This window comes from Pan troglodytes, chromosome 19 (assembly GCF_028858775.2).
Source record: "Pan troglodytes isolate AG18354 chromosome 19, NHGRI_mPanTro3-v2.0_pri, whole genome shotgun sequence".
In the NCBI taxonomy this organism is placed as follows: Eukaryota; Metazoa; Chordata; class Mammalia; order Primates; family Hominidae; genus Pan; species Pan troglodytes.
In genome coordinates, this window is record NC_072417.2 from 12,488,621 (window position 1) to 12,515,740 (window position 27,120).

General features: G+C 55.2%; 1 protein-coding gene and 1 long non-coding RNA gene across 2 annotated transcripts in view; both read right to left on the bottom strand.

The window, feature by feature from the left end:
• RTN4RL1 (reticulon 4 receptor like 1) overlaps positions 1 to 27,120 on the bottom strand; it is a 91,356-nt gene that overhangs the window by 63,590 nt on the left and 646 nt on the right. The window lies entirely within an intron of this gene.
• Positions 14,921 to 26,113, bottom strand: LOC112206024 (uncharacterized). The gene is made up of 4 exons (XR_010152751.1): positions 26,025 to 26,113; positions 16,579 to 16,672; positions 15,687 to 15,759; positions 14,921 to 15,354 (listed from the first exon to the last, which is right to left on the bottom strand). It is a non-coding gene; the product is annotated as an uncharacterized LOC112206024 (long non-coding RNA).

Consider the following 27,120-nt stretch of genomic DNA (forward strand, 5'->3'; position numbering starts at 1 on the left):
GAGGGAGAGCTGCCGGGGCTGGCAGGGGAGCCAGACGGCGGCGGAGGGGGCGGGGAGGCCTCCTTGGCTCCCTGGCCCGGATTAAATATTTACTATGTTTTGTTTGGCCTTTGGGGGAGGGGCGGGGAGGGCTGTCGCATTGATCCGGAGCTGCAGGGCGAGGGCGGTGCCCAGACCCGGCGCCCCAAGGCCTCCCGCAGGCCGACCCGAGCCGAGCGCGCCCTTTGGGCACCGGCCCCGCCCGGGAGGGTCTTCTCGCTCTAGAGCCGGGGGCCCGCGCTGAGAGATCGGGGTTACTGCGCGGGGAGCCGCGGCCGCGCTGGGATCCGTTCCCTCTCGCGGGAGCCGCCGGCCGGGGATCTGCGCACCCCACGCGCTCCGCTCGGGTCGGGCCTCCCCTCCCCGCGGCTGCCCCCGGGCCGGCCACCGCTGCCCAGCGCGCAGGTCCCTGCCGGATCCCCGGCGGCTTTCCTGCCCCCACTTTACAGACGTGAACGCTGAGGCGGAGGGTGGGGGACGTGGGGCCAGCTCGCCTCCTCCTGGGCTCGCCGGGATGTGGCCTCCGAGGTCGCCGCGGCGCTTTCCTGCCCAAGCTGGCGCTGCTGGAGCGCCCGGGCCCCGCTCCCCTCGCGGGCCTCGCAGCACAGACGGGGACAGGGGCGGCCTCGCGCGCACGGGGACCCCGGGGTGGGGCTCTGCGAGGGCCCTAAAAACGCTGGGGACGCGGGTTTGACGCACTTTCCCGGCAGCCGAAGAAGACCCCGGAGCCCCTTTATTCTCTACGCGCTCATCCCACGCGCAGAACAGACACAGGCCCTGCCCTCACCGAGGGTTCCAGTCGGCTGTGCACAACTGAAGAGCTGCTCCCCCTTCCCTGCACGATGCCATCCTCTCACACACAGGGCGGGGACCACTCCACAGCCCCTTACAGCGATGTTCACTCGCCCCAGAGAGCTGCTCACGCCACAGTCTACACCAGACACATGCGCGATCACACACACACACACACACACACACACACACACACGCTGCACTGAATGTGTGCTCATCATAGACACACACACACACACCGGCCGGGCGCGGTGGCTCACGGCTGTAATCCCAGCACTTTGGGAGGCGGAGGCGGGCGGATCACGAGATCAAGAGTTCGAGACCATCCTGGCCAACATGGTGAAACCCCGTCTCTACCAAGAATACAAAAATTAGCCGGGCGTGGTGGCGCGCGCCTGTGATCCCAGCTACTCGGGAGGCTGAGGCAGGAGACTCACTTGAACCCGGGAGGAGGAGATTGCAGTGAACCGAGATCGCGCCACTGCACTCCAGCCTGAGCAACAGAGCAAGACTCCGTCTCGAAAAAAATAAAACACACACACACACACACGAACTACCCCATCCCTATCCATGTATGTGAACATGCAGCTCCCAACACCCATACACAAAGAGCTGTTCACCCACTGCCACCCTGTACATGTCGGTGTACACACAAGCACACACGCACACAGAACATCCAGCCTCTTCTTCCTGTCCCTGCACACACGCACAAATACACACTGCAGTGCCCACTCCCTATACATGCCCCCCCACACACACACGCACAGGCACACACACTCTTGCGTGCTGACTGCAGGCGGCTGGGGAAGAGCTGCAGCCTCCAGCCCTGCTCCTATTTAAAGAGAAGCATTGCTGGAAAAGGAACAAAAGCAAGCTGGCTATAAATAGCCACCTCCCTCCCGGCTTTTCCTGCCCTCCGGCCTCACGGCCTTGCCTCTTCTCGCCTCTCCTCTCCTGTCTAGGGCCCAGAGCAGCTGGGGCAGGCCTGTCCCCAGGGGTGCAGGCAGTGGGGCCCTGGAGGCCAGGTGGCCAAGTGCTGACCACTGGGCAGGCCAGGGTCCCTGGGCCTGGATGGGTGCAGGGGCACAGGCCGGCCATCTGCGGCCAGCCCTGTGTGCATGTACCCAGCACAGAGGGAGGGAAGCCTGCTTGGGCCAGGGCTGCTGCCTCAGCAGAACTGCAAAGGCTGACAGCTGTGTCAGGGAGAAGGCGTGTCTGCCAAGCAGCAGCCACCGCTGCCCCAGGTGTCCCTACCCAGCCCTGCCAGGCCTTTCCTAGTTTGCTTCCTGGGTTGGCTCCTGGAGCCCAGAGCCAAGGATATTGGGTGCCTTGTTAGGAAGCAGGATGGGGCAGAGGAAGGAATGTCAGGACGGGAGGCAGGGAAGGGACACAAAGTCCTACTTTGGGCTCCAGTTTTTGTTTGTTTGTCTGTTTGTTTGTTTAAGATGGAGTCTCTCTCTGCCGCCCAGGCTGGAGTGCAGCGGCACGGTCTCGGTGCTACCTCCGCCTCCTGGGTTCAAGCGATTCTCAAGTCTCGGCCTCCCGAGTAACTGGGATTACAAGCACATGCCACCATGTCCAGCTAATTTTAGTATTTTATTTATTTATTTATTTATTTTGAGACTGATTTTCGCTTTTGTTGCCCAGGCTGGTGTGCAATGGTGCGATCTCGGCTCACCTCCGTCTCCCAGGTTCAAGTGATTCTCCTGCCTCAGCCTCCTGAGTAGCTGGGATTACAGTAGGGGCGTGCCACCACGTCCGGCTAATTTTTGTATTTTTAGTAGAGATGGGGTTTCGCCATGTTGGCCAGGCTGGTCTTGAACTCCTGACCTCAGGTGATCTGCCCAGCTCAGCCTCCCGAAGTACTGGGATTACAGGGGTGCACCGCTGCACCTGGCAGGGTTCTGGTTCTATTACCTAGGGGTCCAGCGGCCTTGGGCAAGGCTCCAAATCATACCACCCAGCCTCACCTTCAGCCCCTCTTGGAGGGATGGTGGGAATACTGCATGGAAACAGCTGTGGCTCGCAGGCCTTTGTGAGCTGTGGAGGGTCATGGAATAGGAGAGGTGACAGGCTGCCCTCTGTGTCTGAGAATCACTTGATAAAGATAACAATAATAGTGTTTTTCATTTACTTTGTTTTTTTTTTTTTTTTTTTTGTAGAGATGGGGTCTCACTATGTTGCCCAGGCTGGCATTGAACTCCTGGGTTCAAGTCATCCTCCCCTCTCAGCCTCCCAAAGTGCTGGGATTACAGGTGTGAGCCACCACGCCTGGCCTTTCATTTACTTTGTATTTTCCATGTGCCAGACACTGGACTATGTTTAGCTTATTTGATCCTCTGGGGTTTTTTTGAGATGGAGTCTCGCTCTGTTGCCCAGGCTGGAGTGCAGTGGTGTGATCTGGGCTCACTGCAAGCTCCGCCTCCGGGTTCACACCATTCTCCTGCCTCAGCCTCCCGAGTAGCTGGGACTACAGGCGCCCGTCACCATGCCCTGCTAATTTCTTTTCGTACTTTTAGTAGAGACGGGGTTTCACCATGTTAGCCAGGATGGTCTCGATCTCCTGACCTCGTGATCCGCCCGCCTCGGCCTCCCAAAGTGCTGGGATTACAGGCATGAGCCACCGCGCCCAGCCTTATTTGATCCTCTGTAAGGTAGGCACTATTTATATTCCCATTTTCCAGATGAAGAAACTGAGACTCAAGTGCTTGTTCCAAGGTCACACAGGCCCCTAAAGCACAGAGCCATGCTGCAAGGTAGAACTGGGTCTTTCTGAGACCAAAGGCCTCCTTCCTATGTCCTGTCCTGCTGGGGACTAGGGCAGCCTTGTTCTCGAGCAGCCCCTCCTCAATGGCCAATGGAGAGCTGGGCCGGGCTAGGCTGCCTCCCCCAGGACTCGATGGGCTGCGGGAAGGGGTGACTGCGGGATTCTTCCCTGCTAAGGTCCCCACTTGGGGTTTGCAGCATCAGCACCCCCCCCCCCCCCCGTCCCCGGCTCCCCTGAGGGGCCTCTTCACTTCAGCCCTGGGGGAGGGGAGGGGAGGGAGTGGGGGGAGCTCAGGCAGACCTACTTTCAAGGTTTTAATCCTTTTTGCTTAAAGGATTTTTTTTTTTTGCTTGGGGAAGACTTGGTCTGATCAGAGGAGAGACGCAGGGAGCTGACAAGCATCGGAGGTTGGGGGATGATGAGGAGAAAGAAATACATATTTATTACCCTCAATTATTAAAAAATAGATAGTACGAGATCTTAGGTCCTGGCAGACACTGCAGCGGTATTTCTGCAAGGACTGTCTTCCTTCCTTCCTTCTTTCTCTTTCTTTCCCTTTCTTCCTTCCTTCCCTCCCTCCCTCCTTTCTTTTTTCTTTCTTTCTCTTTTTTTTAATTTTTAATTTTAATTTTTTTTTTGAGACGGAGTCTTGCTCTGTCACCCAAGCTGGAGTGCAGTGGTGCGATCTCGGCTCACTGCAAGCTCCGCCTCCTGGGTTCACATCATTCTCCTGCTTCAGCCTCCCGAGTAGCTGGGACTACAGGCGCACGCCACCACGCCCTTCTAATTTTTTGTATTTTTAGTAGAGACGGGGTTTCACTGTGTTAGCCAGGATGGTCTCGATCTCCTGACCTCGTGATCCGCCCACCTCGGCCTCCCAAAGTGCTGGGATTACAGGCGTGAGCCACCACGCCCGGCTAATTTTGTTTTTGTATCTTTAGTAGAGACGGGGTTTCACCGTATTAGCCAGGATGGTCTCAATCTCCTGATCTCGTGATCCGCTCTCCTCGGCCTTCCAAAGTGCTGGGATTACAGGTGTGAGCCACCACGCCCGGCCTGTCTTTCTTTATTTCCTCTCTCTGTCTCTTCCCTCCTCCCTCCCTCCCTTCCTTCCTTCCTTTCTTTTCTCTGTCTCTGTCTCCCTCTCTCTTCCTCCCCACGCCCCTCTCTCTCTGTTGAGATTGTGACATGGCTAGCTTGTTAGTAAAAACACTCTGGCCAGTTCCCAGTGGGGGGCAGAGGGAAAGTCAGGTCCCGGAGAGGAGGCAGGGGCGGCAGCCAGGGTCCTCCATACCCTGGCTACCGGGAGGGGCCCAGACCCAACTCAGCAGCAAGGGTGGGGCGGGAAGGATCTGTGCCCCCGTTTTGGGCTGCACAGGCTGGGTCCGAGGCCGGCATGTTGCCCCAGCTATTTTTTTATGTACCTGCTGCTCTCTCAGGACAAACCCTCCACCAATAACAGGCCTTCTCTTGTGTTGCTGTTCTTTCCAAGGGAGTGGTGAGAGAGAAATCGATTCCAGCTTTCTCTGTGGGGGAGGTGACAGCTCTCGCCCCAGGCTTCTGAGGGCTTCACCAGGGGGCACTGCCAGCTTCCAGAACACACCCTTATCCTCCCAGGGATTGGATCTGCCTGCCGAATGGGGGCCAGGCATAGGTGTGGTGCCGAGATGCCAAGGCAGCCTACGAGGGTCCTGAAGGCCTCCGATACCTGATCCTGCAGGCTGGCAGACGGGCGGGTGACACCCACAGCGTCTTTTGTTGTGGCTCCTAAAACAGGGAAGGCAAGAGGGATCTACGGTGAGGAGAAAGGCCAGGGAGGCAAGCCCACCGAGAAGAGGACTGTGGCATTTTCATTTGGGTGCCCAGAGTCCCCCCAGAGCCTGCCACCGAGAGGCCTCGTCCATGGCTGCAGTGATAGAGGACAGTGATGCAGGAGGAACAGCAGCAGCGGCTCCCGGAGGCCTTGCTCTGCCACAAGAAGGCACGCTACATCCACTTTGTCACAAACTCTCAAAGCCCCAGAAGGCAGATGGCATTAACCCCACTTTTCAGATGACAGAACTGAGGCCAGAAGGATTTAAAGCATCTGCCCAGGGTCAGGCACCTGGTAAATGGCAAAGCAGGAGCCCAAGTCCCGCCTGCCTGGCCCCAGGGCCCCGGCCCCTGTCTGCTTGGCGCAATCTACGGAAGCAGCAGGAAAACCCGAGCAGACCAGCATTAACTTCGAGAGGAACCAAGCAAGAAGCAGTGTCTTGGCCGGGCGCGGTGGCTCATGCCTGTAAACCCAGAGCTTTGGGAGTCCGAGGCGGGCAGATCACTTGATGTTAGGAGTTCGAGACCAGCCTGGCCAACATGGCGAAACCTGGTCTTTACTAAAAATACAAAACTTAGCTGGGCTTGTTGGCAGGTGCCTGTAATCCCAGCTACTCGGGAGGCTGAGGCAGGAGAATCACTTGAACCCTGGAGGCGGAGGTTGCAGTGAGCCGAGGTCGCACCACTGCACTCCAGCCTGGGCAACAGAGTAAGACCCTGTCTCAAAAAAACAAAAAGCAGGCCGGGCGCGGTGGCTCACGCCTGTAATCCCAGCACTTTGGGAGGCCGAGGCGGGTGGATCACGAGGTCAACAGATCAAGACTATCCTGGCTAACACGGTGAAACCCCGTCTCTACTAAAAATACAAAAAATTAGCCGGGTGTGGTGGCGGGCGCCTGTAGTCCCAGCTACTCGGGAGGCTGAGGCAGGAGAATGGTGTGAACCTGGGAGGTGGAACTTGGAGTGAGCCGAGATCGTGCCACTGCTCTCCAGCCTGGGCAACAGAGCGAGACTCTGTCTCAAAAAGAAAAAAAAAAAAAGCAAAAAACAAAACAAAGAAGCAGTGTCTATTTTGCAGGCCAGGAGGCAGAGGCACTGGGCTGAGGCGGGGCTTTCTTTTCCAATCGGGGGACCCTGTTTCAGAGACAAGGAAGAAGTGGCCGCCTGGAGTTCAAGGCTGTGGACTGGCAGTTCTTGGATGATGCACCAGTGTTCCGGGGAGGCCTTCACCCTTATCTCACTTTTCCAAGCGAATGGAAACCACTTTCAAATGCTTCCCGCAGCTCCGCCTGCACCGCCTTAGGGGACTTCTCCCTGGCCCTGGGCAGAGAGGGCAGAGGGTTCAGGACAGAGCAAGGATAGTCCTTGGCAAACAGGGTGGCCCCCTCCACCCTACGTGACCTGTCCCTGCTGGTCTTGAGTTTCCTGCCCCTGGCCAGGGCTGGCATGTGTCTGTCCTGATCACTCACACAGCTCTGGAGGCAGAGAGGCAAAACTCCAAAGGGCAGTGAGATATGGGCTGTAGCAAGGCCGGCACATGGAGCATGCTTGGAAGGAAGTTACCACTGCTGCTAGCAGTAGGAATGGCGGCGTTCATTGAGCTCCTGTTCTGGGTCAGGCCACAATATAGTGCCAAGAGCTTTTTAAATTTTTATTTATTTGTTTTTTTTTTGAGGCAGGGTCTGGCTCTGTTGCCGAGGTTAGAGTGCGGTGGCATGATCTTAGCTCACTGTAGCCTCGACGGGCTCAAGCAATCCTCCTACCTCAGCCTCTCCAGTGGCTGGGACTACGGGTGCACACCACCACATTTGGCTAATGTTTTTCACGTTTTGTGGAGATGCGGTCTCACTGTGTTGTCCACGCTGTTCTCAAACTCCTGGGCTCAAGTGATCCTCCTGCCTCGGCTTCCCAAAGTGCTGGGATTACAGGTATGAGCCACCACATCCGGCCACCAAGAGCTTTATAAGCATTGTCTTATTTAATCTTCACAACTCTGCAAGATAGGTACTATTATTAGGCCCCTTTTACAGATGAACTCAAGTCTGGAGAAAAAAGGTAATTCCCAGGATTTCAACCTGGCTCTGGTTTAATCACTCCACTCAGAGGTGAAGGGCTTGGCCACTGACCTTTGCAATTAGGCCCTCCCTACCAAGCCCTTTCCTCTGATGAGGAGGAAGCCTCCATTGAGAAAGGACAGTCACTGGTACGTCCAGAGAGGCCACAGGGCTCATGGCTGGTGTGGTGGCATACTCCTGTGGTTCCAAGTACTCAGGAGGCTGAGGTGGGAGGATCACCTGAGCCCGGGAGGTGGAGGCTGCAGTGAGCTGGGATTGCACTGTTGCACTCCAGCCTGGACACCAGAGCAAGACCATCTCTCTCTCTCTCTCTCTCCTTCTCTTTCTTTTTTTCTTTTCTTTTTCTTTCTTCCTTTTTTTTTTTTTTTTTGACACAGAGTCTCACTGTGTCGCCCAGGCTGGAGTGCAGTGGCGCAATCTCGGTTCACTGCAACCTCCGCCGCCCGGGTTCCAGCGATTCTCCTGCCTCAGCCTCCCGAGTACCTGGGACCACCGGCGCATGCCGCCACGCCCGCCTTATTTTTTGTATTTTTTAGTAAAGACGGGATTTCACTGGATTAGCCAGGATGGTCTCGATCTCTTGACCTCATGATCCACCCGCCTTGGACTCCTAAAGTGCTGGGATTACAGGCGTGAGCCACCACCCCTGGCCTCTTTTCTTTTAATAGGTAGGCTAAGGGGAATTAGGAATGTCATATTTGGGGGAGGTTTGCAATTTTTTTTTTTTTTTTTTTTGGCAACAGAGCCTTGCTCTGTGGCCCAGGCTGGAGTGCAATGGCACAATCTCGGCTCACTGTAACCTCCGCCTCCCAGGTTCAAGCAATTCTCAAGCTTCAGCCTCCCAAGTAGCTGGGATTACAGGCGCGCGCCACCACACCCAGCTAATTTTTTTGTATTTTTAGTAGAGACTGGGTTTCTCCATTGTTGGCCAGGCTGGTCTCCGACTCCTGACCTCAGGCAGTCTGCCCACCTCAGCCTCCCAAAGTGCTGGGATTACAGGCGTGAGCCACTGCAACCAGCTGGGTTTTTTTGAGACAGGGTTTTGTTCAGTCACCCAGGCTGGGGTGCAGTGGTGCAATCATGGTTCACTGCAGCCTTGACCTACCAGGCTCAAGTGACCCTCCCGCCTCAGCCTCCCAAAGTGCTGGGATCACAGGCATGAGACACCACGCCTGGCCAAATTTGTTTTGTTTTGTTTTGTTTTGAGACAGTCTCTCGCTTTGTTGCCCAGGCTGGAGTGCAGTCGCACGATCTCAGCTCACAGCAACTTCCGCCTCCCGGCTTCAAGTGATTCTTGTCCCTCGGCCTCCTGAGTAGCTAGGATTACAGGCACATGCCATGATGCCTGGCTAATTTTTGCATTTATTTTTTTTAGTAGAGACGGGGTTTCGCCATGTTGGCTGGTCTTGAACTCCTGGCCTCAAACGATCCTCCTGCCTCAGCCTCCCAAAGTCCGGGGATTACAGGCATAAGCCACTGTGCCCGGCCTTTTCTTTTTTTTAATGTGTGCTCAGCGGGGCAGAGGTACAGGAAGAGGTTGGCGATGGGGTCCTGGAAAGATGAAGGGTGTGTTACCCACCGTGCTCTACGGAACACATTGGCTGACCATTTCCAGTGCCGTATGATGCTGGGCAAGCCGCTGCAGCTCTCTGAGCTTCAATTTTCTCAGCTATAAGGTCCCTTCTGGTGCCACAGTTGAAAGTCTACAAATACGTCAAAATCACACAAATCCCCTGGCCCAAATCAGAAGCAAGGGGTATGCCCCTCCTCATACTCCAGCCACAGTTTTCTGATGCCACAAGCCAACCAGATCCCAAAGAAAACAAATGCCTCTGTACACTTTCCTCCTCTGGATCACCCACAGTCGGCTGCACTGCAGACCTAGGCCATGTTCACAGCCCCAACACACACACACACACACACACACACACACACTCTTCCTCTCCAAATAATTGGATGATAGTAATTCAAGTCCCGTCTGGCTGCTTGGGGTGGTGCCAATGGATGTCGCTGACCTCTTGCTCTGGCCTTCACCCAGCCAGCTCCCTGTGAAGGCCTTGGCCTCTCATTCTGCTCCCCTGCCTCTGCTCAGAAACTCACAAAGTGGGTAGACCAGGCTGCCAGATGCTGGCTGTGGCATGGTCTCTAACAGTGGTCTTGCCAACCTGAGGGTGCTGGCAAATCCTACAATGGAACATTTTGCAGCCGTTAAAACTGAGGCTTGGCTGGGCACAGTGGCTCACGCCTGTAATCCCAGCACTTTGGGAGGCCAAGGCGGTCAGACCATGAGGTCAGGAGTTCGAAACCAGCCTGGCCAGGGTGGTGAAACCCCGTCTCTACTAAAAATACAAAAGAATTAGCCGGGCATGGTGGCATGCGCCTGTAATCCCAGCTACTCAGGAGGCTGAGGCAGGAGAATCGCTTGACCCTGGGAGGAGGAGGCTGCGGTGAGCCGAGATTGCGCCCCTGCACTCCAGCCTGGGTGACAGAGCAAGACTCCATCTAAAAAAAAACCCAAAAAAACAAACAACAACAAAAAGCTGAGGCTTAGGCCAGGCATGGTTGCTCACGCCTGTAAATCCCAGCACTTTGGGAGGCCGAGGCGGGCGGATCACCTGAGGTCAGGAGTTCGCGACCAGCCTTGACATGGAGAAACCCCGTCTCTACTAAAAATACAAAATTATCCGGCTGTGGTGGTGCATGCCTGTAATTCCAGCTACTCGGGAGGCTGAGGCAGGAGAATCACTTGAACCCGGGAGGCAGAGGTTGCGGTGAGCCGAGATCGCGCCATTGCAATTCAGCCTGGGCAACAAGGGCTAGACTCCATCTCAAAAAAAAAAAAAAAAGACCACCCCAAACTGAGGCTTAGAATTACAAACATAATGAAAAATAAAACAAAATTTTGACACATTAAAAAAAAGGAATTACCAACATAGAAAGGTGTTTGAGAAATACTGTTAATGAAACGAGAAGGGTGCATCTGCGTGAATGTAGGAAGGAAGCGTAGCCGGATTATGAAATGCACGAACACCCTGGGAGGGGTGAGCTTTCCCACACTTTGCTCTTTGGGCTGTGGGGTTGTAGTGATTTTCTTCTTTTTGCCAATCTGTAGGTTTCCAGTGTTTGCTCCCTGGGTATGCATTTGGGAAGTTCAAAAAAATTCTGTGGCTGTTGAGTCAACCAACCCTCCTCCTCCCTGGTTCTTGAGGCTTTGCAACAGTTGGGCTCCCACCAATCCGCCCTACCACTAACTGATCCGCCACCGATCCGTGGCACGAACAGTGACTGTGGCCTAAGCACTGGTTGTCGCGTTGCTCTCCAGCCTTTCCAGCCTTCCTGTCACACCCCTCTTCCTCTCACAAAGCCTCCCAGGTGCACCTGGGAGCAGGTACCTCACCTCCAGCCGCCTTCCCCCTGGCTTGAAAGTGCCTTCCTTATCACCTACACCATCCTTTCACTTATCCAGGGTGTGGCTTCTCTCTCCTAGCAGGTTGTAAATTTCCTGGGCCTGCAGACTGAGCCTCAGCCCAGGGTTTACTCGCTCCCACCCTGCCTGGAACACAGTGAGAGTTCATTCAGGAAATGACTACAAGGCACAGGGGCTCCGGTCTGGCTGGAACTGATGGTGTAAATGGGGAGAAAAGGGTGATGTATCAATGAGACAGGGACTGAAAAAGACAAGGCTGTGCACAGAACTAAGTTCTATGTTGTATGCTGTGGAGTAAAAGGGAAGGGTTCGCCGGGCGTGGTGGCTCACACCTGTAATCCCAGCACTTTGGGAGGCCGAGGCAGGTGGATCACCTGAGATCAGGAGTTCAAGACCAGCCTGGTCAGCACAGGGAAACCCTGTCTTTACTAAAAGTACAAACACTGGCCGAGTGCAGTGGCTTACACCTGTAATCCCAGCACTCTGGGAGCCTGAGGTGGGTGGATCATGAGGCCAGGAGTTTGAGACCAGCCTGGCCAACACGGTGAATCCCATCTCTACTAGAAATACAAAAATTAGCTGGGCATGGTGGTGTGTGCCTATAATCTCAGCTACTCGGGAGGCTGACGCAGAAGAATTGCTTGAACCCAGGAGGCGGAGGTTGCAATGAGCTGAGATCACGCCACTGCACTCCAGCCTGTGCGACAGAACAAGACTCCATCTCGGAAAAAAAAAAAATTAGCTAGATGTGGTGGTGTGCACCTGTATTCCCAGCTACTCTGGAGGCTGAGGCAGGAGAACCACTTGAACCTGGGAAGCAGAGGTTGCAGAGAGCCGAGATCGCACCACTGCACTCCAGCCTGGGCGACAGAGCAAGACTCCGTCTCAAAAAAAAAAAAAAAAAAAAAGAAAAGAAGAAAAGGCAGGATTCATGGGAATCAATCTCTGACCTTATACTCAAACTGCAGCCTGGGCCACATAAACAGCCGAGAAAGAGAGGCATCTGACCCTGATGTAAAGGGGGATCCCCAGATCAGCCACTTCTCCTCCTGCCCGCCGCCATAGCTGTTGCCTTGGTCCCTGAACCCCTGGCCAAGTGGCTGATGGACTTGGGACTGACCGCAAGTTCTGGTACTCTCCAAAGGAATCTCAAACCACTCCACAGGCCACAACACAGAATGCCGGCCCTGTCCACAGCCCCAGCCATGGAGACAGCCAGGTACTGTAGCAAGCACATGCCTGACGCAGGGCCTTTGCACCTGCTATTGTTCCTTCTGCCAGGAGAGCCCTCCCCAGGGAGAAGCAGCTCTAATGTCTGCAGCGCCCTCCCTCACTCCCTCACTCCGCTTAGGCCTCTGTTCGAATGTCCGTCTATCAGAAAGACTTCCCTGCCAATCTCCCTAAAATAACCACTCTCTGGTCACCCTCTGTTCTTCAACTATTAATTTTCTTCAAAGCACTTACCCCACCTGATAGAATATAGTTGTTTAGCCAGGCGCGGTAGCTCACGCCTATAATCCCAGCACTTTGGGAGGCCGATGTGGGTAGATCACTTGAGGCCAGGAGTTCGAGACCAGCCTGGCCTACATGGTGAAACCCCATCTCTTCTAAAAATAAAAATAAATAATAAAAAATAAAAAACTAGCCAGGCACGATGGCAGGCGTCTGTAATCCCAGCTACTCAGGAGGCTGAGGCACGAGAATCGCTTGAACCCAGGAGACGGAGATTGCAGTGAGCCAAGATCTTGCCACTGCACTCCAGCCTGGGCTACTGAGCAAGACTCTGTCTCAATATATATATAGTTGTTTATTGTCTATTTCTCCACCCCAACTAGAATGTAAGCTCAAAAAAAAACAGGAAACTTGGAATTTATTTATTTATTTAGAGATGGGGTCTTGCTCTGCCACCCAGGCTGGATGGAGTGCAGTGGTGTGATCACAACTCATTGCAGCCACGGTCTCCTGGGCTCAAGCAATCCTCCCACCTCAGCCTCCCAAATAGCTGGGACTACAGGCACACGCCACCATGCCTGGCTAATTAAAAAACAAACAAACAAACAAACAAAGCACTTTGTAGAGATGAAGTCTCACTATGTTTCCCAGACTGGTCTTGAAATCCTGGGTTCGAGTGATCCTCCCACCTTGGCCTCCCTAAGTGTTGGGATCACAGGTGTGAGCCACCATGCTCGGTGCCTTGGATTTTATTCATTGCTTCACCCTCAGTGCCAAACCAGCAGTAGGCAGGCAGTTCATCGTTGTTAAATAAACGTTTGTCGGCCGGGCGCGGTAGCTCACACCTGTAATCCCAGCACTTTGGGAGGCCAAGGCGGGCGGATCACCTGAGGTCTGGAGTTCGAGACCAGCCTGACCAACATGGAGAAACCCCGTCTCTACTAAAAATACAAAATTGGCCGGGTGTGATGGCGCATGCCTGTAATCCCAGCTACTCGGGAGGCTGAGGCAGGAGAATGGCTTGAACCCGGGAGGCGGAGGTTGCTGTGAGCCAAGATCACGCCATTGCACTCCAGCCTGGGCAACAAGAGTGAAACTCCATCTCAAAAAAATAAAATAGAATGAAATAAAAATAAACGTTTGTCAAATGGAGACAGCTCTCCATACCCCTCCTGGCTGACAACATAAAAGGTGGCCGCTCATCCATGGATAGAGAACTGGTCAGTGATCATGGTCTGTAACACGGTCCGACAGGAGTCATGACACGGCTGGCTCCACTGGGCTCTTCCTTCTGGGAAAGCCAGGAACTGGAGGCACTTAGCTGTGGGAGGGGAAGGTGAAAGGCCGTGCTGGAGAGCAAGGGGTGGGTCCATGGCTTTGGATGTGGGGCAAGAGGAGGAGCTGGCGGGGTGGAGGGAGAGGCCAGGGCAGAGAGGCCAGGAGAGGGACCACGGAGGGCTGTACATTCTGGAGCTCCTCCCTTGCCTGGAGGCTTTGGGAATCCAGGTCACTCATCTCCTTGCAATAATCCCCCATTTCCAATGAGCTCCCATGAATCTCTGCAATCAGAATTGGCCATGAAAGCAGAAATATCAGCCCATCGGGGCAGTGGGCCAATTACGGTAAGATGATCATCGCCACAATCTCAAGGCAGCCCCGGGGCTAATTGCCACCCCACAAGTCACGTGTGAGTGGTAAAATGTCCCCTTTGGCTCGTGCATTCTCTTGAGCACAGCCCAAGAAGTTCCCGAGCCTCTTTCCCTCGGCCCCTCCTCGCTTGGGGAGATTCTTTTTAAACCGCAGGCCTGAGCAACACCCTTGGAGCCCTCCCTGGGAGGAGAGGAAGCAGTTCAAAGTAACGAGTCAATTTCACAGATGGGCGTCAAGACAAAAGAGGCAGCGTCTTCTCACCCCAGGCACCACCCGAGCTCAGCTTCCTCTGGCAATTTTAGCATGTTTGGTCCGGCCTCATTTAGACATTTCAGATCTCTGAAGCCCAGAGAGTGTCCACGAGAGGTTTCCATTTGCCACGGAGTCGATAGTACAAATTTTGTTCCAAACACATCTGCCAAGTACAACCCTAAACTTTTCCAAGCGAGAGGTTATTTATTTTCCTAACACAGCGCCTGCTCTGCTGGGCGTCCTCTGTGGTCCAGAAGGCCAGTCTTTCCGTGCCTGCTGGCTTCCTGGGGCCACGAGGAACACAGCTGGGCTGGGGTGAGGCGGCCCTAAGGCCCTGCCCAAGCTACTGAGCCCCTCAGAGCCTCGGTATCCTCGTCTGTAACTTGGGACTAATGAGACGTGCGTTTTCTGCTTTTAATGAGGCATTGCACAGGGAAAAGTGCGTGGTAGGACTCTTCTCTACATCCTCCTCACTAAAAATTCCCCATTTCCTCCTGGTTCCTGGTACTGTTTCTATTTTTTTCTTTCTCTTTTTCTCCTTCTCTCTCTGTTTTTTTTTTTAAGCCCTAGATCATGATTTAATTTCTCTTATGGTTACAGAACAATATAAATATTAGGTTTTGGTACTAAGTTTCTTGTGGTCCAACCTATGTGCAATCATTCAATCAACATTTATTAGCCAATCAACTCAAGTTTACTGATCCAGCACTTTTTGCCTAATGTCACTATGTGCTATGTTCTTCTTCTTTTTTTTTTTTTTTTCTGAGTTGGAGTCTCGCTCTGTCACCCAGGCTGGAGTGAAGTGGCATGATCTCGGCTCACCGCAACTTCCACCTCCTGTGTTCAAGCAATTCTCCTGCCTCAGCCTCCCAAGTAGCTGGAATTATAGGCACCCGCCACCATGCCCGACTAAATTTTGTATTTTTAGCACAGACAGGATTTCATCATGTTGACCAGGCTAGTCTCGAACTCGTGACCTCAGGTGATCCGCCCTCCTCGGCCTCCCGAAGTGCTGGGATTACAGGCGTGAGCCACTGCGCCCGGCCTGCTATGTTCTATTTTGTGCAGGATGCTGTTTTAGTGGGGTCCTGATAGGAAAGAGCATTTTCAGATTGAGTAATTTGATGAATAAAGAAGAAGAGAGAAGTGAGGGGGACAGGGAAGCCCTAAGAGATAATGTCATAACCACCCCCAACACATACAGACCCCCAGGGCTAAGTGAGGGGGAGCTCTTACTGAACTCACAGGTAGAAAGAGCTGCCAGGAGGGCTAGTGGCAGGGGCTGTGTAGCAGATACTGCGAGGGCCTGCCCACAGCCCTGGCTTTGACCATTTCGGCACACCAGCCTGACTTCCAGCTGCAAAGACTTGCATTTCTTTGCCTCAGGGCTTTCTCTAGCAGCAGAGCTGGCTTTGCTTACCTACAGAGCAGGCCAAATGTGCTGGGAATGAATACCACCACAGGAACAAGACTCAGCCAGTGACCGGTGGGTGCTGGAACATAAATACCCCAGCTCCCTCACCCTGGAACATAAATACCCCAGCTCCCTCACCCTGGAACATAAATACCCCAGCTCCCTCACCCTGGAACACAAATACCCCCGCTCCCTCACCCTGGAACACAAATACCCCCGCTCCCTCACCCTGGAACATAAATACCCCAGCTCCCTCACCCTGGAACATAAATACCCCAGCTCCCTCACCCTGGAACATAAATACCCCAGCTCCCTCACCCTGGAACATAAATACCCCCGCTCCCTCACCCTGGAATATAAATACCCCAGCTCCCTCAGCCTGGAACATGAATACCCCAGCTCTCTCACCCTGGAACATAAATACCCCAGCTCTCTCACCCTGGAACATAAATACCCCAGCTCCCTCACCCTGGAACATAAATACCCCAGCTCCCTCACCCTGGAACATAAATACCCCAGCTCCCTCACCCTGGAACATAAATACCCCAGCTCCCTCACCCTGGAACACGAATACCCCCGCTCCCTCACCCTGGAACATAAATACCCCCGCTCTCTCACCCTTGGGGTTTGGTAGCTTCAAGGTGTGGGTTCTAGACTGCATCCCAAAGCTGTGCAGCAGGGTTAAGCTCTGGTACCCACAGTGGTAATTACTTGACCCAGTGAGTCCCTGACTGGCTTCTCCCCTTCTCTGTTTCACCCTCTCACTCACTTCCTGGCATTTCCTTGGATCATTTCCCAAATAAACTACTTGCTTGAATTTTTGAAACTCAGGCTGTGCTTCTGGGAAAATCTTTCGGTAACCTTTTGGGAGGGACACCCAGTGCCCATGGGGACTCACCCTTGGCCAACCCAGCTGGAAGTGGGAGGGTGTGGAAGCCCACTGTTGAACTTGGACAGGCCAACCCTGGAGGACACAGAGCAGCATGAGGGATCTGGAGGGGCACAGGGTGGAGAAGTTGCGGTCTCCTCATGGAACTCACCAACCGGCGGGGAAGACAGATCACGTAAAGGTATTACCATCGCAACAAGGCAGGCTGACTACCATGACAGGGACGTGCAGAGCCCCACAGAGCTCTCAGGACCCCCCACTCTCCCCATTCAAGGCGTGGAGGGACCTTCCCCAGAAGATGTGTATAAGTTGAGACCTGAGGATGGGAGTGCAGGGGAAGCAGCCACGGAGTGTTCTAGGCAGAATGAGCTGCTTGAGCAAATCCTTCAAGACAAAAGAACATGATTCAGGCTGGGCACGGTGGCTCATGCCTGTAATCCCAGCGCTTTGGGAGGCCGACGCAGGCAGATCACCTGAGGTCAGGAGTTCGAGACCAGCCTGGCCAACATGGCAAAACCTTGTCTCTACTAAAAATACAAAAATTAGCCGGGTGTGGTGGTGTGCACCTGTAATCCCAGCTACTCGGGAGGCTGAGACAGGAGAATCGCTTGAATCTGGGAGACAGAGGTTGCAGTGAGCTGAGATTGCACCACTGCACTCCAGCCTGGACGACAGGGCAGGACTCCATCTCAAAGGAAAAAAAAAAAAGAACACGATTCAATTGAATCCAAAGAAGTTCGGTAGACCTGGAGCTCAGAGTTCAAAGCAGTGGGGAGAAAGAAGGCCAGAGCTGTGGCAGGGCCAGGGGGAAGGACATGGCAGGCCATCCCCTGATGAAAAAGGGAATCGCTGAAGGGTTCTAAGAAGAGAGAGACAAGGGCACAGGGCACTGTGGAATCCGGCCGCTGTGTAAGGCCTGGTTTCAGCAAAGGCAAGACAGGAGGCTGCTGGGAGGGTCAGGAGATGATGGTGGCCTGGGCTCAGGTGGAGGCACAGCAGGCAGTGGCGGAGGAGGTGCAAAGGGCATCATGGGAGAAGGGCAGGGCTTCGCGAGGCACGGAGGGTGTGGGAAGGGCAGGGGTCAGCTCTTGGGCTGGGGGTGGCTGGAGAGCAATGGTGCCAGATGCCATGATGGGGAAATTGCGGAAGAGGCAATTTCAGACACGCCGGGTTTGAGAGGCCTTTGAGGCCACCAATGAGGGCACTGAGGGTCGGTGGGCAGGTGGCTCTGGACATCAGAGGCTGGAGACGGGATATCCGGGGAGTCAGTCAATGGCTGGCCACTGCAGCCACGGCCGTGCTGAAAGCCCCCAGAGCCAAGCATGGCGCTGCCCGGGGAGGTGCCACATTGGAGAGGTGGCAAGAGGAGGGAAGCTGGCCAAGACGGCCGAGAGGGGCAGCTGCAGAACCACGGAGGCTGCCATCAGGGAAGCCGGGGAAGCAGGACGGCCAACAGGGCCGATGCCCCAGAAGGTCAAGGAGATAAGGAAACGGTCTGTCGGGTTCAGCGTCAAGCCAGAGCAGTGACCGTGGATGCCGGGGAAAAAGCAGGGTCTGGCTTGAGGAGTGAGAGGTGAGAATAAGGAGACTCTGAGTGTGGACAACCCCTTCCTCGATCCGGGCGCAGAGAGCCAAGCGGCCGCGAGGGGTCCGAAAGGAGGGGATGCAACATCCCATCAGCCGCAGGTGACAGAACTCAAACCCCTCGCCCTGTGGACAGCGGACGGTCCTCCTTGTTAACACGCAACGCTCAGCACACCCAGTGGCTTCCTATGTCCTGCTAGGAGGGACCACAGGGGACTCCAGAGCCTCCAAGCTGGAGGGGCGGCCAGGGTGGCACCGAGGCCAAGCGAGGAAGCCCTTCCCCCTGGCTCTGGCTCTGATCATGGCCCCCCTGCCCTGGGCTCTGACATTAGGTACCATTTGAAGAAACTCCTGCTATTGAAAAACCTTTGAAGGCTGGGTGCGGTGGCTCATGCCTGTAATCCCAGCACTTTGGGAGGCCGAGTTGGGAGGATCACCTGAGGTTAGGAGTTCGAGACCAGCCTGGCCAACATAGTGAAACCCCGTTTCTACTAAAAATACAAAAATTAGCCAGTTGTGGTGGCAGGTGCCTGTAATCCCAGCTACTTGGGAGGCTGAGGCAGGAGAATCACTTGAACCCAGGAGGCAGAATTTGCAGTGAGCCAAGATCACACCACTGCACTCCAGCCTGGGTGACACAGCAAGACTCCATCTCAAAAACAAAAACAAAAAACAAAAAAAACTTTGAAAGACCATTGATCTAATCATATTACAGATGGGTAAACTGAGGCCCAGAGATGAGGAGACATGTCTGGGGTTCTACTGAGTCCGCCCCAGAGCTGACCGAACACAGCCCCAGGGTGCCAGCTTCGGTGGTCTTTCCACAGCCCCACAGTTCCTGGAAAGGAAAGGGCCGTGGCAAGGGCAAAGCCAGGGTTGCATACGGGGCTGCGGTGAGAGACGGAGTCTGGCAGTGTGTGATGAGAGACAGAGAGACGCAGCATGTGGCATGCGGCACATGCCAGCGACAGGCGGCAGCAGGCGGGCAGGCGGGCAGCCGGGCTGCAGCGCCAGAGCATAGCCATTGTCCCCAGCGTCCGGCCTGCCCAGGTGCCCCTCACTGGCCATCAAGTGACTTCCCTCGGTCCTGTTTCCCCTGAGGCTGGCCGGCTGTAGACCCCAGGCCCACCTCCACACGTGCTCCTTCCTTCTCCCAGCTTGCTCAGACAAGCCCATGAATAGAACATTAAAGGCAAAACCTTCTAAAAGGAAAAGCAGCTCCCTGGTAGGAGTCACCCCACTAAATGTCAAATGCAGAGCAAGGCTTCTTGCCTTGTGCGCTTCTCACTCATGGAGGCACCTTAGCCTCCATATCCCCATCATCCTATCGCCGTATAAATAAATCATGGTCAGGAGAATGCCAATTTCCCCCCTAGGGCCTCATGAATCTCTCAGCATAAGCATATGTAAAGGCCCCCTTCACTGCGTGCTGGTCCTGGTGCCCAGAAAGAGATAGCAAACCCTGTGGGGATGATTTTGGAGGCAGAAGCAAACTTTCTACCACCTCAGTGGGCTGAAAGTTGGGAGCCCAGCTTTTGTCCTGATTTGGGAAAGACCCTTGCTCACATAGTTGTCACCATGATGCCACTACCCTCTGGAATCAACTCAGTGAGCTGCCAAGTGGCCCATCGCTGGGGGCTGCAGTGGTCTGTCCCCTGGCAGACATGTCACGAGTCGTGCCCACCCACCCCCTGTGAGGGCGAGCCACACACCCACTCAGCAAGTGTTGTTCCTGACATGTGGCACACACAGCGCTGGCCTGCCCACTCCTGGGAGCCCCTGCCCCCACTGACTGGCTCACCATCGTGCCACGGCGCCAAGCCCTGCCAGTGGACCAATGCTGTGGGTGCCAGCAGAGGCTCTGGTGCACTAGGGTGTCCTGCTCTGCAACAGTGACCTCTGCCACACACACTACAGGGAGCCTGTTGCATGCTTTGCCAGGTGTGTTTCTGTACACACACACACACACACATGCACACACACTATGGTACCAACTCTTGCTGTGCCAGCACAGAGGTCTCCAGAGCGACTCTCCTGAATCAGATAGCAGGGGCTGTTTGCAGTTTCGTTTCCACGCTTCGCTGACTGGTTAGACAGTGATCACAGGTTCGGAAGCACGCGCCTCACCACAGCGGAGGAGGCCTCCACTCTGAAGCGGGATTCCACGCTCCTGCACCCTAAGATCAGCTAGACTCTGCCTTGTTTCATCTTCTTTCTTTTCCTAAAGAATCACGGGGAGAACTGACCTCTCTGGGACTCAACCGTGGCTGGAAGGGGACAGGAGAAGCCCTTTCTGGAGGACAGCTGAGCGCTGCAGCTGCCATCCTGCCTGGCAGGCTAGGGCTGGGCTGTGGGAAGGCCCCCCAGGAGGTAGGGAGCACTACAAGGCAAGAGGGGCAGGTATAGGTGGTGGAGCCAGTGTGTTCCGGGGCTGTGCTAGCCAGTCCATCAGGTCACCCTGGAGGGAAGCCAGGGAGAGCAAACCATGGGGAGGGCTGAGATCCCAAGCAGAGCACAGCCCCCCAATAATCCATGGCCCTGGGCCCTCCTCAGAGGCATGAAGGCAGGCAGGAGGGTTCCTGGCCCACTGTCCCATCTCTGTCCCCAAGGAAGAAACCAGGGCAGGAGACAGAGGTGAGGACTGTGTCTTCCAGACACCGGGGGAGAGGGAGTAGGAGAGGACATATGAGACAGCAGCTCAGGCCCCAGGAGTCCCAGATCCCAGCCAGAGAGGCTCCTGAGGAACCGCAGAGGGGAGTGCATGGGAACCACCAGCAAGCTCTGCGAGAGGCCAGAAATGAATCAGCAGCGCCCAGCGCCCCACAAAACAAATGTCAGAGAAATCAAGACAGATGGGCACGTGAGACAGTGGAGCACAGAGGTCCAGAGGGCAAGGGAGAGGGTGGGCTTGACAGACAGAGCGGGGGCTGCATCCTGACTCAGCAGTGCGCTGGCTGGGTGGCCCAGGGAAAGGGACTCCAGCTAGCTATGCCTCAGTTTCCTCATCTGACACGGAGGAATGAGCACAGACGGATCCTGCAGGGTGGGGGTGGAGGTGGCATGAGATAAGGCGTGGAGCACACTCAGTGAGGCTGTAACAAGTGCTCAGTAAACACAAGCGGCTATTGGCAGCATGTGGACAGTGACGGGCAGGTGGGGAAGAGCAGGTTATTGCCTGCTGCCTGTTTCCAGCTAGCATCCATATCTCCTCCCAGCAGGCTTGGCTGGGTATGCTCTGTGAAGCCCGAGGTGACTGGGACTCATTCTAGTGATGGACACCAAGTCAGCGGGCTCCTCTCTCCAGTTCCTCGACATCCCTGGAGGCCCCTCTGCTCCTGCAGCCCTAGCCTTGGAGCTGATGGTTCCCTCAGTCTTCTCCAGGCCTTGGGGGGGGGGCCCTCACGCTAGGGTCCCTTCCCAACTCCTCTCTCTGTCTCATTTCTGCCCAGGGAGGTCCGGCCACTGCACCCCGAGGAAAGGGCTGCTTCCGGCACTCTGCGTGGAGGTCCTGGCTTCTGCCGTCCCTGGAGGCTCCGTTCCCGTTTCGCCAGCTATTTTGCTGCCTCGGCCATCTGTTCCCTCCCTGTCATCTCCTCTCTGCTTTAACCTTAACCACTACTTCACTGCAGATGGTACCAGGCAGTTCTGCTCTCGACATCCTTCACGACGCCTGGCCCTCCTTCTCATCTCCAGCAAGTGAACCGCTCTGTCCTTTTTAAAGCCTCATCCCAAAGACACGGCCAGAGCTTGGAGTTGGATTCGCCCCACACAACTCCCCCTCCTTGATGCCATCTGCTTTCAACTCCACCACTGGCCGGGGGCAAACACCTACCCCTTCCCCTGCCTTTTCCTCCTGAGACTTCTTCTCAAACTCGGCCAAGAAGCTCTCCTGGCATGGACAGCGTGTCTGCTCCGGGTCTCTACCTGGTCTCCATCAACAGAGCCATGTAACCGCCCAGAGGGCTCCAGGTCCACAAGCTGAGGCGGAGGCCAGAAACTCTGAAGTTCATTCCTACTGTGGAGGAACGAGGGCTCGTGCTGGGAGTTTGGGTCATGAACAGTTTCCCTGTAGAAAATGGACTTGAACACTCTGCAGTAAGGAATTGTTTCCCGTGCTGGCATGGTGGGAACCGAACCAAAACACATTTTCTATGTTGTCTGAGCTCACAGGGAACATCCCTCTGCTGTCCTTGCTGTTATTCTGGCATACTGGTGAGAAAATGCATGCATGGGCTTTACTTAGCAACTCGCTCTGCCTCTCCTCTCTGTCAGGGTGCTCCCCTAAAATCTCTCCTCTTGGCGTCTTTTTTCTGGCATAAGGACCCGGAGCTTTGAGGAGCGCAGCAGCCCAGAAGCTCCTAAGGAGAGAAGCTGTTTTGGTGAGATTGGTTCCACCAGGCTACATGCCTTGACTGGGACAGAAATGGGCTGGGAAGACCGAAATTTGACTTCTGCACCTGGATTTGGGCTAAAAAGTCTCACAGCTCAGCCTCCTTGATAAGGGTTCTTCTATCTCCCCTCTATACTTCCTCTGCAGCAGAAAAGAGTATCTTGGCCGTGCAGGGAACGCTCTTCTCTCACTCTCGCCACTGGGGTTAAGGGCAGCTACATTACTAATAGCTCCAAGTCTTGGTTGCCCCCAGAGAGAGGCAGAGATGTAGCCTGCCCACATCTGGACACTTGAAGACTCTCCAAACACCTAGAGGAGCTCTGGATTCAAGTGAAGCAACCATCTGATGCCACCACGGTCCCTCCTTCCCTTTGGCTTCCCTTCTTCCCACAAAAGAGAAGCCCAAATCCGCCACCAGACCAGCCCATCTGCCCGTGGAAACCAACGGAACCAAATGCATCGTACTGGGTTGCAGGCCTTAATCTAGCTCTCGCTGAATTATTCAGGGATGGCATTAACTTATAAATGAGTGTGTTTGACTGATTTTGTGGTTGATGTACAGATAAAGTCTAATGAAAGACAGTTATAAGATTTTAAATTATTAATTAGACTGCCACTTAACAAAGCCTATTTGGCACTCTATTTTCTTGCTTAACAAGACAAAAACTTTAAGGAAAGGTTCTGTATTAGCCCAGAGGCTCTGGATTTGCATTCTGTTTTCATAGCTCTACACAGGAAAGCCACGGGTCCCGACCTTAAGTAGAGGCCACTTCTGGCAAAGCAAACCCCCCAGCAGGCCGCCCTTCCTTCCTGGATGTTGCCGGGTGGCTTGGGGCCTCGCTTGCCCTGCTGCCTCTCACCTCTTAACCAGAGGCTTGCTTTTAATATCCCTGGTTTTGCCGGCTAGGCCACGAGATGGAGAAGCAGGGAGGGCAGCTGCTGAAGCCTTCAGCTACCAGCACTGTCAGCAGCTTGGTCCCACTGGGGTTGTTCTAGTTCACAGAGGTGGGGCTGTGGCCAGTAGAGTCCTTTCATTAAGAGATGCAAGGCAGTCCCCTCAGTCCTCCCAAAATGTCATGCCAGGGGACAGCTTTACTAGGACAACCAGGAATCAGAGAGATGATCCTTATGGCCCAAGGTGTGCTCCGCCTTCCTCCTCCTCTGGGGCTTCATACCACTGCACCCCTCACTGCATAGGGCACCCCATTACCAAGACCATGAGCCCTGCCCTTTGCAGAAAGATGAGGGGTTTTTTCTCTTCCCTCCTTCCCACAGGATCTAGGGAGGGCTACTCTTTCTTCATCTTTCAAACCCTTTTCAGAATCATAATTAAATTATTACACTCCCTCAGGTCCAGGACCCCACATAGGGCTCTGCATATTATAGGCAAGAAAACAGCAAGAACTATTTAAACACATCCTATACCTTTTTTTTTTTTTTTTTTGAGACAGAGTCTCGCATCTTCTCCTGGGCTGGAGTGCAGTGGTGCGATCTTGGCTCACTGCAACCTCCGCCTCCCGGGTTCAAGCAATTCTCCTGCCTCAACTTCCCAAGGAGCTGGGATTACAGGCACGAACCAGCACGCCCGGCTAATTTTTGTATTTTTAGTAGAGACGGGGTTTCACCATGTTGGCCAGGCTGGTCTCGAACTCCTGACCTCCGGTGATCCTCCCAACTCGGCCTCCCAAAGTGCTGGGATTACAGGTGTGAGCCACTGTGCCCGGTCTTTTTTTTTTTTTTTTTTTAAATAGAGTCTGGCTTTGTCCCCCAGGCTGGAGGGCAGTTATACAATCTCAGCCCACTGCAGCCCCCACCTCTCAGACTCAAGTGATCCTCCCACCTCAGCCTCCCAAGTAGCTGGGACCACCAGTGTATGCCACTGCAAATTTTTTTAAATTTTGGCCGGGTGCAGTGACTCACACGTGTAATCCCAGCACTTCAGGAGGCCGAGGTGGGCGGATCACTTGAGACCAGGAGTTTGAGACCAGCCTGGCCAACATGGCAAAACCCCATCTCTACTAAAAATACAAAAAATGAGTCAAGCATGGTGGCGTGCACCTGTAGTCCTAGCTACTTGGGAGGCTGAGGCAGGAGAATTGCTTGAATCTGGGAGGCAGAGGTTGCAGTTAGCTGAGATTGCACCACTGCACTCCAGCCTGGGCAACAGAGTGGAACTCTGTCTCAAAAAAAATTTTTTTTTGTAGAGACGAAGTCCCACTCTGTTGCCCGAGCTGGCCTCGAACTCCTGGTCTCAAGTGATCCTCCTACCTCGGCCTCCCAAAATGCTGGGATTACAGCCATGAGCCACCGCACCTGGCCTCCTGTATCATTTTCGCTTGGAAACTTTGGGAAGAATTCTAGAAGCAGACACTTCAATGGCCACCTCCCTGGGCATTAGCCTCAGGCATGCTTTTGGCTTTGGGCGCCTACCTAGAATCCATACAGAGAATCTGAGTGTCCTATACAGGTGTACAGAAGAAACTAATCCAAAAGATCAGGATCTGGGGCCAAGAGAGAAAACTGCCTGCCCAGGAAAGAACCAACACAAGTCACCCGTCCACACGATGCCCTAGGGGCGGTCTCCAGGTCACCCAGGCTGAGCCCAGCCCAGTGAAGGGCTTCTCTGCTCTGCTTCCTTTGGGCCAATCCAGGTGGAAACCTATCGGTGGAACCTCTTCAGCCAACCAGGCTGTGCAGGAAGGAAGAAACAGCCCGAGTGGCAAACACACGTGACTGCTAAGCCTCCGGTGGCCACCTCTTGTGCAGGGTAAGGAGCCTCCCCCCGGGGAGCGGCCCCCACAGTGCACTGGGCTCATCCACAGCTGGGCCTCTGGCTAGCCAGGGTGGGAGAGAAAGGCTCTTGGAGGCTGCTGGAGCCTCCTTGGGCACCTAAACCATATAAATAAAGTGCGTGGGCTGCTTGGTGGCTCATTTTTAACTATAAACTGCCAAAAGACAAAAGACCAAAAGGGAAATGAGATGTCAGTTCCTCTCCATTATCCCTATCACAGACCTGCAGCCCAGACATGGCAGCCTCTCAGAGCTGTCTGGGAAGCCTTCTCGACCGGGGCAAGTTTGCACGCTCCAGGCCCAAGTTTCTCAGACCCGGGCTTCTGCTCAGCTCTGTGAAAAGCACCTTCTCTGTGCAAAGCACCTTCTCTGTGCAAAGACACTTTGGCCAGCACTGCTCGGTTGCTGAAAGGACTTTTTGTCCCTTTCTGCAGGGAAAAGGAGAACCTGGGGTGTGTCTGCGAAGCGGTTTCTCCGACTAGCCCCAGAGACTCTTCCATACCACAGCGAAGGCAGCCGGCGTTTCCCCCTGAACTGCACCGACCCACGTGGAGGGCACAAGTCACACACAAGTTTGTTACTATTCCAGGACGACGGGGCAACTCAACTTCCTCGGTCGGCCCAAGCTAGGACCACCACACGGCCTTCACTGCCCCACCAAAGGCGTGGTTCCTCCACCCACCTGCCTGACCTGCTTATATCTGGGTCTTCGCCATCACCTCCACATCTGCTTCTCTCCGCCCATCTTAGGGCTTCGCTTCCCCCCACCTCCCCAACCTCCCCCCCCTCCACCCCCTCCCCGTGCGCGTTTTCTCCTTCCCCATCCTGCTGTGAGGTCAGAATCCTGTGCTTACGACACCTCGGTCTGTTGCCATGGAAACAGGGGCGGATTAAGGCTGGAGCGCGGAGCGCAGGGATCAGGCCCCTCGGCTACCTGAGCTCCCGCCTCAGCCGGCTCCCGCAGGGCCAGGGCAGCCAGCCGCAGGCGCCGCGGCTTCTCAGCCTCCAGGCCGGGCCAGGCGCGGGGGGGATCCCGGCGGGGCGCCACAGCCTGCTCGGGCCTGGGAGGGGAGAGAGGCAGACGCAGAGGCTGGAACAGCTGGTGGCGGGGCCCGTGGGCTCCCGGCGTGATCACCTGCCCTCCCAGGGCCCGGGGGACGGCGCCCCGCGTGGCAACCACGTGGGGGCGCGGCGGGACTTCCCCGGTGCCCGCACCAACTTTGCCGCGCTCGGTACCGGGCCGGGCTGCCGGGGCGTCTAGCTACGGTGGTCGCGAAGCCAGCTGTCCTCAAGTTGAGCTGGGCACCGGTCGCGCACACTGGCGGCACGGCTTTCGCGTCCCTCCGCTCCCAGCATAAGGAAAGTTTGAGGAACTGGACATCAGGCGCTGGCCGCTCCCCACCCTCAGCCGCTGGGTGCCCAGAGCCCATCCCTGGCGATCAGAGCAGAACTGCAGAGAAGACGTCCGCGTCCGGGCCCCGTCTGGGGAGCTAGGGCGCGCGGGGAGCGCCCGGGCCGCGCGGTCACTGACCGCTGGCTGCACAGGGGCGCCGTGCGGACTCGGCCTCCACAAAGCGGCAGAAGCAAGGGCGTGTGCCCGCGCAGGGGATGGAGGCTGCAAGTGCAAAACTTTATCCCAGCAAAGCAAAGGTCCCAGGAGGCCGGCTCCCCTTCCACCACTGGCCGCTCACTCTGGTCTCCGACTGACCCCTCCGGGCCGGATCTCTAGGCCTGGCCACTCGATCCATGGAGAAAACCCCGTGTCTCACAACTGGCCACTGACGGGA